This window comes from Coregonus clupeaformis, chromosome 31 (genome assembly GCF_020615455.1).
Source record: "Coregonus clupeaformis isolate EN_2021a chromosome 31, ASM2061545v1, whole genome shotgun sequence".
In the NCBI taxonomy this organism is placed as follows: domain Eukaryota; kingdom Metazoa; phylum Chordata; class Actinopteri; order Salmoniformes; family Salmonidae; genus Coregonus; species Coregonus clupeaformis.
This window is the reverse complement of record NC_059222.1, coordinates 22,850,957-22,866,353: the sequence shown is the minus strand read 5'-3', so window position 1 is coordinate 22,866,353 and position 15,397 is coordinate 22,850,957. Positions and strand designations below refer to the sequence as shown.

At 39.9% G+C, this 15,397-nt stretch overlaps 1 pseudogene; it reads left to right on the top strand.

Moving 5' to 3' along the window:
* Window positions 1-5,857: 5,857 nt before the first annotated feature.
* Window positions 5,858-13,517, top strand: LOC121546991 (annotated as a pseudogene).
* The last annotated feature ends 1,880 nt before the right edge of the window (window positions 13,518-15,397 follow it).

Genomic DNA, 15,397 nt, shown 5'->3' with positions numbered 1-15,397 from the left:
TCTCTCATCTTTTTAAGTGGGAGAACTTGCACAATTGGTGGCTGACTAAATACTTTTTTTCCCCACTGTAAGCGATTCTCCAAAATTGAAATTCTCCAGGCATTTATATATAAACTCCAGTCGTACTTTATCAAATGCCTTTTCAAAGTCCGCTATGAATAGCAGGCCTGGGTTCCCAGATTTTTCATAGTGTTCTATTGTTTCCAGTAGTTGCCTTATATTGTCGCCAATGAATCGCCCATGTAAAAAACCTGTGTGATTAGAATGATGTCCGAAAATACCTTTTTAATTATATGCACTATACATTTTGCTATAATTTTTGCATCACAACACTGAAGTGTAAGGGGCCTCCAATTTTTTTAATCGACTGGATCTTTATATTTCCCACTTGTATCCTGTTTCAGTAATAATGAAATCCGACCTCCTTCTTGAGTGTCTGATAATCTACCATTTACATAGGAGTGGTTAAAACATGCTAATAACGGTCCTCTGAGTATATCAAAAAAGGTTTGGTATACCTCGACTGGTATGCCATCCAACCCTGGAGTTTTCCCGGACTTAAAGTATTTAATTGCATCCAGAAGTTCCTCCTCTGTAATTTCACCTTCACATGAGTCTTTCTGTTTGGCTGTTAATTTTACATTATCTACAATTAGCTTCAGTTAGAGGAGATGGAGGCGACTGAAACGAAAACATATGCTTAAAGTACTTTGCTTCGTCCTTCAAAATATAATTTGGTGAATCATGGGTGACTCTGTCATATGCAACCAGTTTCAGTAAATTATTTTTGGTAGCATTTCTATGTTGAAGATTAGAAAATAATTTGGTGCATTTTTCCCCATATTCCATCCAGTTTTCTTTATTTCTTATAATATATTACACTTGATCTTTCTTGAATAAGTTTCTCCATTTATTTTTGTTTTTCCTCTAATTTATTCTGAGCCTCTATGTTACAGTTTTTATTGCCATCTAACTGTTCTGTTAGACCTTCTATTTCCTTTGTTAGTATGGACTCTTTTGACCTAAATAGCTTTTGTTTTCAAGATGAGTCCTGAATTGCATGGCCTCTAAAGGCACAGTTAAAAGTGTCCCATACAATAAGGGGATTTGCTGTACCTATGTTATGTCGGAAAATATCAGTTATAAATTCCTCTGTCCTAGTTAAAAACAAGTTATCATCCAATAGGCTTTGATTATATTTCCAATATCCTCACCCACGTGGAAATTCAGTCAGAGTAATGTATATGCCAATTATATGATGGTCCGACCGCATTCTGTCCCCTATCAACACTTTTTAAACTTTTGATGCCAACAAGAATGACATAAGAAAGAAGTTTAGACGACTAGCTTGATTGAGTCTCCGCCATGTACAGTGAGGAGAACAAGTATTTGATACACTGCCAAATTTGCAGGTTTTCCTACTTACAAAGCACGTAGAGGTCTGTAATTGTTATCATAGGTACACTTCAACTGTGAGAGACGGAATCTAAAACAAAAATCCAGAAAATCACATTGTATGATTTTTAAGTAATTAATTTGCATTTTATTGCATGACATAAGTATATGATACATCAGAAAAGTAGAACTTAATATTTGGTACAGAAACCTTTGTTTGCAATTAAAGAGATCATACGTTTCCTGTAGGTCTTGACCAGGTTTGCAAACACTGCAGCAGGGATTTTGGCCCACTCCTCCAAACAGACCTTCTCCAGATCCATCAGGTTTTGGGGCTGTCGCTGGGCAATATGGACTTTCAGCTCCCTCCAAAGATTTTCTATTGGGTTCAGGTCTGGAGACTGGCTAGGCCACTCCAGGACCTTGAGATGCTTCTTACGGAGCCACTCCTTAGTTGCCCTGGCTGTGTGTTTCGGGTCGTTGTCATGCTGGAAGATCCAGCCACGACCCATCTTCAATGCTCTTACTGAGGGAAGAAGGTTGTTGGCCAAGATCTTGCGATACATGGCCCCATCCATCCTCCCCTCAATATGGTGCAGTCGTCCTGTCCCCTTTGCAGAAAAGCATCCCCAAAGAATGATGTTTCCACCTCCATGCTTCACGGTTGGGATGGTGTTCTTGGGGTTGTACTCATCCTTCTTCTTCCTCCAAACACGGCGAGTGGAGTTTAGACCAAAAAGCTCTATTTTTGTCTAATCAGACCACATGACCTTCTCCCATTCCTCCTCTGGATCATCCAGATGGTCATTGGCAAACTTCAGCGGGCCTGTCATTGCCGCAGCAATGGTAGCTTCAGAGTGGGCTGATCCCTCACCTTAACAGGCTTCAAGCTGCTTGCCTATTGTCCTGTAGCCCATCCCAGCCTTGTGCAGGTCTACAATTTTATCCCTGATGTCCATACACAGCTCTCTGGTCTTGGCCATTGTGGAGAGGTTGGAGTCTGTTTGATTGAGTGTGTGGACAGGTGTCTTTTATACAGGTAACGAGTTCAAACAGGTGCAGTTAATACAGGTAATGAGTGGAGAACAGGAGGGCTTCTTAAAGAAAAACTAACAGGTCTGTGAGAGCCGGAATTCTTACTGGTTGGTAGGTGATCAAATACTTTTAATTAGTTAAATGCAAATTAATTAGTTAAAAATCATACAATGTGTTTACAGTGAAGTTACCTATGATAACAATTACAGACCTCTACATGCTTTGTAAGTAGGAAAACCTGCAAAATCGGCAGTGTATCAAATACTTGTTCTCCCCACTGTATATCTCACTAGGTCAGGATATTTAAGCCTCCATATATCTACTAGTTCTAATGTATCTATAACATTCATGATTTCCTTAAGAGCATGAGGGTGATAGTTTGTAGTGTGATTTCCTTTACGGTCCGTTGAGCTATTTAAAACAGTATTATTATCTCCCACCATATTAATAGAGTCTTGTATTGCTTGCAGGGTTGATAATTTATTATATATATTGTCAAAGAAGTGTGGATCATCATTATTTGGTCTGTAAAGGTTAAGGAGCCATATCTGTTTATGGTCCAATAACATATTTCAAATCATCCATCTACCTTGCGGATCTGTTTGGACAATTTGCACATTTGGATCGAAATTACTGTTAATTAATATCATCACCCCTTTTGTGTTTCTTTGCCCATGGGAGAAGTACATTTCACCCCCCCCCCCCAGTCCTTTTCCCACACAACTTCATCTAGAATTGTTGAATGAGTTTCCTGTAAACAATAGATATTCTATTCCTTCTCTTTGAGCCATGTAAATATTGTTCTTCTTTTGTTATTATCAGCTAAGCCATTACAATTATAACTGGCTATACTTATTTCACCACTTACCATAATGAGATACAAGTTTCAAATCTATTTATCATAATATATGTTTGTAGCACAATGTTGCTTTTTATCAAGTGCATGTATTTTTATCGGCCAAACACCCTGGTGGCTTCCGCAGGATCTACCCCGCGAGGGTGGAGAGAAGTACAAGAAGTACTTCAAACACAGCAGCGCCCTGTTTCAAGAGACTGCCACCTCCAAGACCAGGGAGGAGTGTGCCATGTAGACACAATCATCCCATGTTGAGGCAGGCAAACACTTTCACACACACACACACACACACACACACACAGGCTTATAGACAATACCATGAAAACACTCAAACAGAAAATACAACATCTTAGTTTGTACTTTTAAATGAACTTTTTCCGTTGTTTCATGTATAATTTATTTGTGTGTGACTGTGTGTGACTGTGTGTGACTGTGTGTGACTGTGTGCTTAGGCAGCAGCTGCAGGTGCTACGTCTGAAGCAGGAGCAGAAGGGGAACTGTAGATGAGACTTCCAGGGGGAATCTGCAGGAGAGAGGTCAAACCACATGGAGTACAAGCCCAACAGACCAACTCCAACAGGTTACTGTGAGTCACATCACCCTGCCCATCAGTTTTGTATGTACGTGGGGGGTCCTGTATCAATGCTAGATCCATGACATTTTACCTATGGTTTTTCATGTGTTATTACCTACAGAAGCCTAGCCGTCCACAACGATAGAGGAAAGTCCAAAGTCTCATGGTATTATTGGGGGTGGCAATCTTACTTGTAGTTGCAGGGCATTTCAGCGGCCACAGGAGGGAGCCAAACTTCTTCTCCACTGAACAACTCACATACAGTTGAAGTCGGAAGTTTACATACACCATAGCCAAATACATTTAAACTCAGTTTTTCACAATTCCTGACATTTAATCCTAGTAAAAATTCCCTGTCTTAGGTCAGTTAGGATCACCACTTTATTTTAAGAATGTGAAAGGTCAGAATAATAGTAGAGAGAATGATTTATTTCAGCTTTTATTTCTTTCATCACATTCCCATTGGGTCAGAAATTTACATACACTCAATTAATATTTGGTAGCATTGCCTTTAAATTGTTTAACTTGGGTCAAACGTTTCGGGTAGCCTTCCACAAGCTTCCCACAATAAGTTAGGTGAATTTTGGCCCATTCCCCCTGACAGAGCAGGTGTAACTGAGTCAGGTTTGTAGGCCTCCTTGCTCGCACACGCTTTTTCAGTTCTGCCCACAAATGTTCTATAGGATTGAGGTCAAGGCTTTGTGATGGCCACTCCAATACCTTGACTTTGTTGTCCTTAAGCCAAGTATGCTTGGGGTCATTGTCCATTTGGAAGACCCATTTGCGTCCAAGCTTTAACTTCCTGATTGATGTCTTGAGATGTTGCTTCAATATAATTTTCCTTCCTCATGATGCCATCTATTTTGTGAAGTGCACCAGTCCCTCCTGCAGCAAAGCACCCCCACAGCATGATGCTGCCACCCCTGTGTTTCACGGTTGGGATGGTGTTCTTCGGCTTGCAAGCGTTCCCATTTTTCCTCCAAACATAACGATGGTCATTATGGCCAAACAGTTATATTTTTGTTTCATCAGACCAGAGGATATTTCTCCAAAAAGTACGATCTTTGTCCCCATGTGCAGTTGCAAACTGTAGTCTGGCTTTTTTATGGCGGTTTTGGAGCAGTGGCTTCTTCCTTGCTGAGCGGCCTTTCAGGTTATGTCGATATAGGACTCGTTTTACTGTGGATATAGATACTTTTGTACCTGTTTCCTCCAGCATCTTCACAAGGTCCTTTGCTCTTGTTCTGGGATTGATTTGCACTTTTCGCACCAAAGTACGTTCATCTCTAGGAGACAGAACGCGTCTCCTTCCTGAGCGGTATGACGGCTGCGTGGTCCCCTGGTGTTTATACTTGCGTACTATTATTTGTACAGATGAACGTGGTACCTTCAGGCGTTTGGAAATTGCTCCCAAGGATGAACCAGACTTGTGGAGGTCTACACATTTTTGTCTGAGGTCTTGGCTGATTTCTTTGATTTTCCAATGATGTTGAGCAAAGAGGCACTAAGTTTGACGGTAGGCCTTGAAATACATCCACAGGTACACCTCCAATTGACTCAAATGATGTCAATTAACCTATCAGAAGCTTCTAAAGCCATGACATCATTTTCTGGAATTTTCCAAGCTGTCAGTGTATGTAAACTTCTGACCCACTGGAATTGTGATACAGTGAATTATAAGTGAAATAATCTGTCTGTAAACAATTGTTAGAAAAATTACTTGTGTAATGCACAAAGTAGACGTCCTAACCGACTTGCCAAAACTATAGTTTGTTAACAAGAAATTTGTGGAGTGGTTGAAAAACGAGTTTTAATGACTCCAACCTAAGTGTATGTAAACTTCCGACTTCAACTGTACATGTCCAACTACCACACCATAAAATTGCCATTTAACATATCTACATAAACATCTCATTGAATACTGAAGAATTATTATACATTGTGATGAAATGTTTCCTTACTATATGGTGTGAATTGTGGCTCTCCAGCTCCTAACCATGCTCCCCCTGCTTACTGCGACCAACGGTTCCCCTATAGTGCAGGACCTTTCTGAGGAGGAGGTGGAGAGGGTGAGTGGACTGCTTCAACAGGAGAGTCTACTGAGGGACTTGGGGGTGATGGACCAGGTCTATCAGCTGCTGCAGGGGGGAGGACACCCCATGCCTGACGCCATTACACCCCACCCCCCCCATTATACATTTAGTTAGTTCAGTTTATTGTTTCCCTATCAGAGAAATGTGTCCTCCATATTTCTCCTAATATGGAATATTTGTATTTGTATTTATTATGGATCCCCATTAGCTGCAGCAGCTACTCTTCCTGGGGTCCAGCAAAATTAAGGCAGTTATACAATTTTAAAAACATTACAATACATTCACAACAGATTCACTACATATCTACAACACAAAATCCATGTATACATGTGTGAATAGTGCGTATATTATTGTGTGTGTGTGTGCATGTGTTTGTGCCTGTGTTTGTGTCTCTTCACAGTCCCCGCTGTTCCATAAGGTGTATTTTTATCTGTTTTTTAAATCTAATTTTACTGCTTGCATGAGTTACTTGATGTGGAATAGAGTTCCATGTAGCCATGGTTCTATGTAGTACTGTGCACTTCCCATAGTCTGTTCTGGACTTAGGGACTGTGAAGAGACCTCTGGTGGCATGTCTTGTGGGGTATGCATTGGTGTCGGCGCTGTGTGCCAGTAGTTCAAACAGACAGCGCCGTGCATTCAACATGTCAATACCTCTCACAAATATGGTCACTGCATTGTCTCAAAGTTATCAGTTAACATCAGTCCAGTAATAGTGAGGTGCTTTGGATTGTCCTATGTAAGGTATTTCCAGTCGGTCTCCCTGACTGAGTTCTCGTGGATGCCGTAGCACCACTGTACTGTGATCCAACGCCATGTGCCTCCAGGGGCAAAGCCATGCCTTCAGTACTTCCATTCCCAGCTGCTGCAGCAATGTTGGCCCTGGCCCTGGCCCAGTCTGGACAGGGGCCCCCAGGGGCACGCTCACACTGAGTCTGCCTGCCTATATTATACTTATGGATAATCATGTTTGTCATTTTGCATAGTATTGATTTTCTCTACCTTTCTCTCTCTCTCTCTCTCTCTCTCTCTCTCTCTCTCTCTCTCTGCCTCTCAGTCAATGGTGCTCGTCAGGGCGGTATGAGCTCATCCTATGCAGAGTCCAGGGCCTGGGCCACAGTGTCAAATGTTTCCCAGCTCATGCCTGGATGGCTCCACTGCACCCCCATGTCCTCTGACCCCAAGGCCCTCCAGAGCCTGTTTGTCATTTCCACCCCAGCCCCCCGATCCAGCGGGCCGACTTCCACCACCCCGTCCGCAAACCCTCCCGTAAAGTCCCCCAGCACGGACAAAGGCGCTAGGGAGCAGGGATGTCACCGGTTCTTCCATAGTGCCACAAACCACGAGCGGGGGTGAGCGAACGAGCTTTCCTGGCAAACTTTGCACTAGTTGTTCCCCAAATACTCTCCATATACTGTATACATTTCTTCTTCATTTTTTTTACATCCTCAAAATGAAATTCATTTTTACATTAGGACTGAGCTTCTGATAATTCATTGAAGTGAAATGGTGAGAAGAGAAATGGAGTGAGGCCTTATTGTGAAAATATTGAAGCAATGGTGCATATTGTGACTTAGGTATTGTGTGGTACTTGGTAGAAAGATGTGTCATCTCATATGTCTATGCAAACACTGTGGCTTTTACAGAATGGAATTTAAGTGAATACTATCTGTGTCTTATCAAATACCTTGGGTTGTTAAATATCACTATATCCACTGAGACAAAGGTGAAAGCACTTAAAAATATTGTTCCAGGAAATCTGGACATTTTACTCAGTTATGTGAAATCTGAAAGGAAGAGATGCGTGTGATCAGGTAGTCATATAGCAAATGTGTGCGCCTTTGCAACTATGCTTTGTTATCATATTGGTTTTTGTTTATAATTCTGCAACGGTAACCATAATCATTAATTTGTGCTAAATCTTAGAAGAAAAAAAGCTGGGGGCACTGAAATTACCAGGAAGATAGACTAACAAATACTGCTCAGATTTCACTGATTTAATTGTAGATTAACCCACAGTATTTTCACATGGTTGTTTTAGATTTGGGATGGGGTGTACATTTGCTTATTGCGCATTATTTTATTTGAGTTGGTGAGAAATATGTTATGCATTCATCATTGCTCATGTTTATGTGAGGATATTTGTTAAATTCAGGGTGATATTGATAATAGGACTAGGCTTATTATCAATATACTCCATATGAATAGTCAAACAGTTTAGCAAATAATTTACATAAGTGGGAAATCGTAGAGACGTTTTTATTGTAAAACCCAAGTTTTGCACCATTTTAGGCGTACAAATTATAAGTGAAATCATTGGAAATGCAAACCGATAGGCTATTTGAATTAAAATGTAAGCTTATTTCTTCTCTTTAACAATGATCGCATTGTTTGATTGTTTAAAATGTAGCTCATAAACATCTTACTAGGCTAGGTCTACTGTATTTAATTGGAAATTCGATATGTCGATTGGTTTCAATTTTACCTCAGTGATGATTTGGAAAAGTAGGCTATTAGAATCGAGATGATTTAATGATATATTTATTGTTCAATTGGAATATGTAGGCCTACGCTGAATTTCTACTCGCGTGATATACAGTATCTCTCAAGATCTAAGACTTGTGGCTATTGGATAGTTGGCATAACAATAGTTTCAATTACACAGTTTAGTTATAGCCTACTTTTATATAACGTTCAACACCCTTTATCACAATATTTCACATTTCAATAAAAGCACATACATTTTATTGTAACCATGTGCAAAAAACACTACTCAGACCCATGTTTTCCTTCTATTTTTTACCAATGCCCTGCCACTGGCATTAAACAAAGCCTGTGTGTCCATGTACAGTGGGGGAAAAAAGTATTTAGTCAGCCACCAATTGTGCAAGTTCTCCAACTTAAAAAGATGAGAGAGGCCTGTAATTTTAGGTACACGTCAACTATGACAGACAAAATGAGAAAAGATTTTCCAGAAAATCACATTGTAGGATTTTTAATGAATTTATTTGCAAATTATGGTGGAAAATAAGTATTTGGTCACCTACAAACAAGCAAGATTTCTGGCTCTCACAGACCTGTAACTTCTTATTTTCTTCTTTAAGAGGCTCCTTTGTCCTCCACTCGTTACCTGTATTAATGGCACTTGTTTGAACTTGTTATCAGTATAAAAGACACCTGTCCACAACCTCAAACAGTCACACTCCAAACTCCACTATGGCCAAGACCAAAGAGCTGTCAAAGGACACCAGAAACAAAATTGTGAATCTGCAATAGGTAAGCAGCTTGGTTTGAAGATATCAACTGTGGGAGCAATTATTAGGAAATGGAAGACATACAAGACCACTGATAATCTCCCTCGATCTGGGGCTCCACGCAAGATCTCACCTTGTGGGGTCAAAATGATCACAAGAACGGTGAGCAAAAATCCCAGAACCACACGGGGGGACCTAGTGAATGACCTGCAGAGAGCTGGGACCAAAGTAACAAAGCCTACCATCAGTAACACACTACGCCGCCAGGGACTCAAATCCTGCAGTGCCAGACGTGTCCCCCTGCTTAAGCCAGTACATGTCCAGGCCCGTCTGAAGTTTGCTAGAGTGCATTTGGATGATCCAGAAGAGGATTGGGAGAATGTCATATGGTCAGATGAAACCAAAATATAACTTTTTGGTAAAAACTCAACTCAGTGCGTGTTTGGAGGACAAAGAATGCTGAGTTGCATCCAAAGAACACCATACCTACTGTGAAGCATGGGGGTGGAAACATCATGCTTTGGGGCTGTTTTTCTGCAAAGGGACCAGGACGACTGATCCGTGTAAAGGAAAGAATGAATGGGGCCATGTATCGTGAGATTTTGAGTGAAAACCTCCTTCCATCAGCAAGGGCATTGAAGATGAAACGTGGCTGGGTCTTTCAGCATGACAATGATCCCAAACACACCGCCCGGGCAACGAAGGAGTGGCTTCGTAAGAAGCATTTCAAGGCCCTGGAGTGGCATAGCCAGTCTCCAGATCTCAACCCCATAGAAAATCTTTGGAGGGAGTTGAAAGTCCGTGTTGCCCAGCGACAGCCCCAAAACATCACTGCTCTAGAGGAGATCTGCATGGAGGAATGGGCCAAAATACCAGCAACAGTGTGTGAAAACCTTGTGAAGACTTACAGAAAACGTTTGACCTGTGTCATTGCCAGCAAAGGGTATATAACAAAGTATTGAGAAACTTTTGTTATTGACCAAATACTTATTTTCCACCATAATTTGCAAATAAATTCATTGAAAATCCTACAATGTGATTTTCTGGATTTTTTTTTCTCATTTTGTCTGTCATAGTTGACGTGTACCTATGATGAAAATTACAGGCCTCTCTCATCTTTTTAAGTGGGAGAACTTGCACAATTGGTGGCTGACTAAATACTTTTTTTCCCCACTGTATGCTGATGAGTCAACCCTATACGCGTTAGCAACGACAACTAATGAAGTCACTGAAACCCTTAACAAAGAGTTGCAGTCAGTTTTGGAATGGGTGGCCAGTAATAAACTGCCTGAACATCTCTAAAACTAAGAGCTTGGTACAAATCATTCCGTAAGTTCTAGACCTCAGCTGAATCTGGTGTGGCTGTTGAAGATTTTGAGGAGACTAAATTACTTGGCGTTTCCTTAGATTGTAAACGTCATGGTCAAAACATATCGATTCAATGGTTGTAAAGATGAGGAGAGGTCTGTCCGTGATAAAGATATGCTCTGCTTTTTTGACACCACACTCCACAAAGCAAGTCCTGCAGGCTCTAGTTTGATCTTATCCTGATTACTGTCCAGTCATATGGTCAAGTGCTGCAAAGAAGAACCTAGTTAAGCTGCAGCTGGCCCAGAACAAAGTGGCAAATGTTGCTCTTCATTGTAATCAGAGGGCTAATATCAATACTATGAATGCCGGTCTCTCTTGGCTAGGAGTTGAGGAAAGACGGACTGCATCACTTATTGTTTTTATAAGAAACATTAATGTGTTGGAAATTCCTAATTGTTTTCATTGTCAATTTACACACAGCACTGACACACACACATACCCCACCAGGAATGCCACCAGGGGTCTTTTCAGTCCCCAGGTCCAGAATAAACTCAAGGAAAAGTACAATATTATACAGAGCCATGAGTACGTGGAACTCCCTTCCATCTCATATAGCTCAAGTGAACAGCAAACCTGGTTTCAAAAAAACAAATATTGCAACATCTCATGCCTCTCCCCCATGTGATTTGTTTAACACTTTTTTGGTTACTACATGATTCCATATGTGTTATTTCATCGTTTTGATGTCTTCACTATTATTCTACACTGTAGAAAAAATAAAAAATAAACCTTGAATGAGTAGGTATGTCCAAACTTTTGACTGGTACTGTATGTTTAACTAAATAGATGTACACACAAGCACCCTACATGTTAATGTTTTTAAATGTATGTCAATTGTAAAGTATTTTGTCTGTAATGTATTTTTTGTTATGGGACCCCAGTAAGACTAGCTGTCACCATTGGCATCCTAATAAAATAAAATAAAAAATATACCAAAAGTGATTGATTTGTGATCAGCAATATTTAGCCTTTACTTTGTCCACAGAAACAGTCTGAGTACTGATGATAAAAAACATAATTGTATTATTGTTCTTTTTGAATGCCTAGAAATCAATAATATAGGTTATCCGTTTGTTGTTAGAAATACATCATAAGATGTAGGCGTGTCTTTTTATATTCGATCCAGTTAACTAGCCAATGCATCAATATTCTCTATTATTTCAGCAAATACTCTTCACAATTGAATATTTGTATCAGGTTCACTATTCCCTCGTCTCCCTTCATCACCCCCTCCTTCTTTCTCCCGCTCTGTTGGTTTCTCTCACTTTCCATATGATAAGCGCGCAATGCTTTTCTGTTGTCTGTCTGGAGATTCTGAAGCCTTGCAGTGGATTGTAGACGCCCATCATCGTATCCAAAACATGGCGGACTATACCCCATGAAGCTACAATGCATAGTCTGCCCTACATTATCATTCATGGCCTTTCTAGGTATTGAATTGACATTAAAATGTTGGTCTTCGCCGAGGATTATCTCTCAACTCATGCCTAAACTTTCGAAACTTGTCGTTTATTCCTGCCTGTTGAATGAGATTTGAAACAAAGTAGAACATTAGCTCTTATTTAATTAATGGTCTATTCTCAAAATACAGTAAGAGCGAGTCGTTGCATTCCGATTATGGGCTGGCACATGATTTGGAAAGCACACCCTCTGCAGCATACGGATACGGTGCCGGTGGCACCATCCAGCAGCAGCATCCCAAGCAGTTACCGGGATACGGTGCCGGTGGCACCATCCAGCAGCAGCATCCCAAGCAGTTACCGGGATACGGTGCCGGTACCACCATCCAGCAGCAGCAGCATCCCAAGCAGTTACCGGAATTCTACCATGGCACATGTTGTCCAAAACAGCTCACCAACAAAATCCGTGCATATTCTCGCTGCCATATAATGCCCACAGAGAGCAACCTTTTACGCAAAACCATAATACGGATTGTGTCCAGTAGGCCTACATTGATTGTAATTTGAAATCCACCGGGGTTGCAGATGATTCCGAGTGCGCAGAACATTGCTCCTCTCTGCCGGACCTCTTTCCCTGGATGAAACTACAAGGTATATCTGTAAATGTATTTTATGATGTGAGAAAAGTTCTTGCTTCGCCTGATTTATAGTTAATTTTTATTGTTAGGAATAATACGACCACAAACTGTGTGTGTGTGTGTGTTCACTAACGGCTATAGTTTGGGGTAGCCTTTGGTATTAAGTAAATGTTTTGTCTAAAATGGTTAATCTCTCAACAGATACGGGACAGACGTACAGTAGCTACCAGACTCTGGAATATGAGGAGTTTCTATTCAACCTTACTTAACCCGCAAGCGCAAGGTTGAAGTGTCGCACGATCTGGTGCTCACGAACCAGCAGATTAAAATCGGGTTTCAAAACAGACTTATAAAATGGAAAATGGAAAAAGGAGAACAAGAAGGACACATTTCCAGTAAATAGGCTGGATCAGAATGAAATCGAGAAACAAGCAAAAAAAACTGACAAGAAGATTCAGACGTCAGATGAGGAGGGTAAAGGATAAGACTGGATCTAGACTTGGTCATGAGAGGCCACAACAGTGAAATGTATTGTGTTTGTTGATAATTCATTGTCAAATTGAACTTGAAAAGACGTGCACAACTAATTTTAACGCACAATTTTAACGCATCATTCTAATTCGAGGTTTGAGCAAAAGGTTGAAGGTGTGAATCACCTCTGCAGAATAGTCTGAACAGGAATGTATGTTGTTAAAATGTATAATTTGGTAACTTAGTGCAGTATGGTCGCACAACTGCCACATTTTATGGCACTGATAATAATGATTATTCGTTAGATGGAACTGAATCCTAATTTGAGATGTGCATAAACAACTTTGCGCAAATCGAGTCCCTGTCATTTTAATTGGCAGTTTTTTGTCTGCGTTTGTGTTGTGTCAAGAGCCGTTGTCTTGTCAGGCTTTGGCTGTGAAGGCTATACTGGATGTCAATAAAATGTCACCTTTTAAAATGGAAGCTTCACTTTATTGTGAAACATAGTAGGCCTACCTAAAAGTGTAGTTTGGGGGATCTTTGGCATATGGTATTCCCTCAGGAGTTGGTTCCATAGCGGAGAGGAAAAGTTTACAACCAAGATAACATCTTGCAGGTCTGTATCCGGTTTCCTCAGTGTTATATCAATATTTTGAGTATAGGCTAGTCTATACAGTTTGCACTATCATCACAAATTCAAAAGATCTAAAGGCATTATAGAAAATGTTATTTTTAAAAGAGGATGTCGGGTAACTGATGAATTCATGCTAATTCAGCAATTTTATATGAATTGGGCCTAGTGTAAAAAAAAGTGTCTACTGAAGGTTAATGTAAAAAAGTCCAAGTGTGGATTATTTAGGGAGTTAATGCCAGGAAAGAGGGACACACACACAATTTCAATTAATTTGTATCCACATTCATGACTCAACAAAGCCCAAAAGTGTGCAGTTAAAGAAAACTGTAATGTATTGAAATGCTTTATTTAGTTTAATTATTGTTTATAGGTTGTTAGCATTTTTTAACTGCAATAAAAGGGGCAAACGTAGGCCTAGGCTCTACTTGTCACATGAATTCGAGGTAGAATAATTTCAAACTGCATTTGACAACATCCAATTCAAAAGATCAAAAGATAGCCTACATAATATTTATCATATTTAAGGATTTTATAGAAAATAATTATAGAAAACGAATTTTCGTTTATAGTCGTGGAGGTTAATTGAGTTATTTCGATTAAAAAAATACTTACCTTTATGATAATTGAATTGAACTAAATAACTGCCCGTTTTCTAGAATAGCCTATGTTCGGTTTGGGTACCCCGTTTTCGGGATATTAGGCCGAATTCTCTATGTGCAACCTTTTGCAGAGGGATTAGGTTGCATTGGGGGGTTTTATGGTTTTATTGCATCTATAAATGTCGGAAATCCTTTTTGTCAACGAAATGAAATTGAACAGGGCACCATGCAAACAGTACCTTGGGATCGGTCTAACCGAGAAATGTTCCATCCATTTGATATTTATTTTTCACCTTATATGCCTGATGTTTTCATACAGGGATATCTTTGGTATATATCTATATCTTAACACGCAACTATTTTATATGTGAGCAAAATCAAAAAATGGGTAGCTCAGTAGGCTATTGCAACGGGATAGGCTTTAATGGAGGGAAATATAACACATTTTGCTTGCATTTGTTTGAAAATGTGTGCTAACGCTATGAAGATAGGCACACCTAAGGGATTCATAAAGGCTACACGGTTGATTATGTAGATATATAGTTTAACTAAATTAATAACTTAATATAGGCTAATGCAAATGTAGACTAGGCCTAGCCTACTATAATTAACCGTTTACATGGGCTCTTATAAAGGTTTTATCAATCCTTTAAGTAAACGTATAATAGGCTACTTACCCTATAATACAATGTAAATAGTTATCAAACATGTTTTAGATAAGCCTATATGCTAGTGTGGAACTACAATTGGTCAAATGTTTCCATATTTTTGTCTATAGAATTTAATTGATAAGGCATCATCATCAAATGCTCTAAATATGACACCAGCCTGAAATATTATAGGTCTAGCCATTTCGCTTTAAAGACAATGTAGCTTCCAAAAATTGCTTAAGATGCATACCCGTCTTTGAAAGAAAAAGATGGCGATGAAGAAAAAAATGCCTTCTATTGAAAAATGCAATAAATTAGAGTCTGTTTATGAAAATTTACAACTTTGTGATGGAATTTTACGACTGCCTGGGTTCTGGGATTGGCTAAGGTTGGTCATGTGGACTCTGGCCAGGGAACTTTTTCCTCA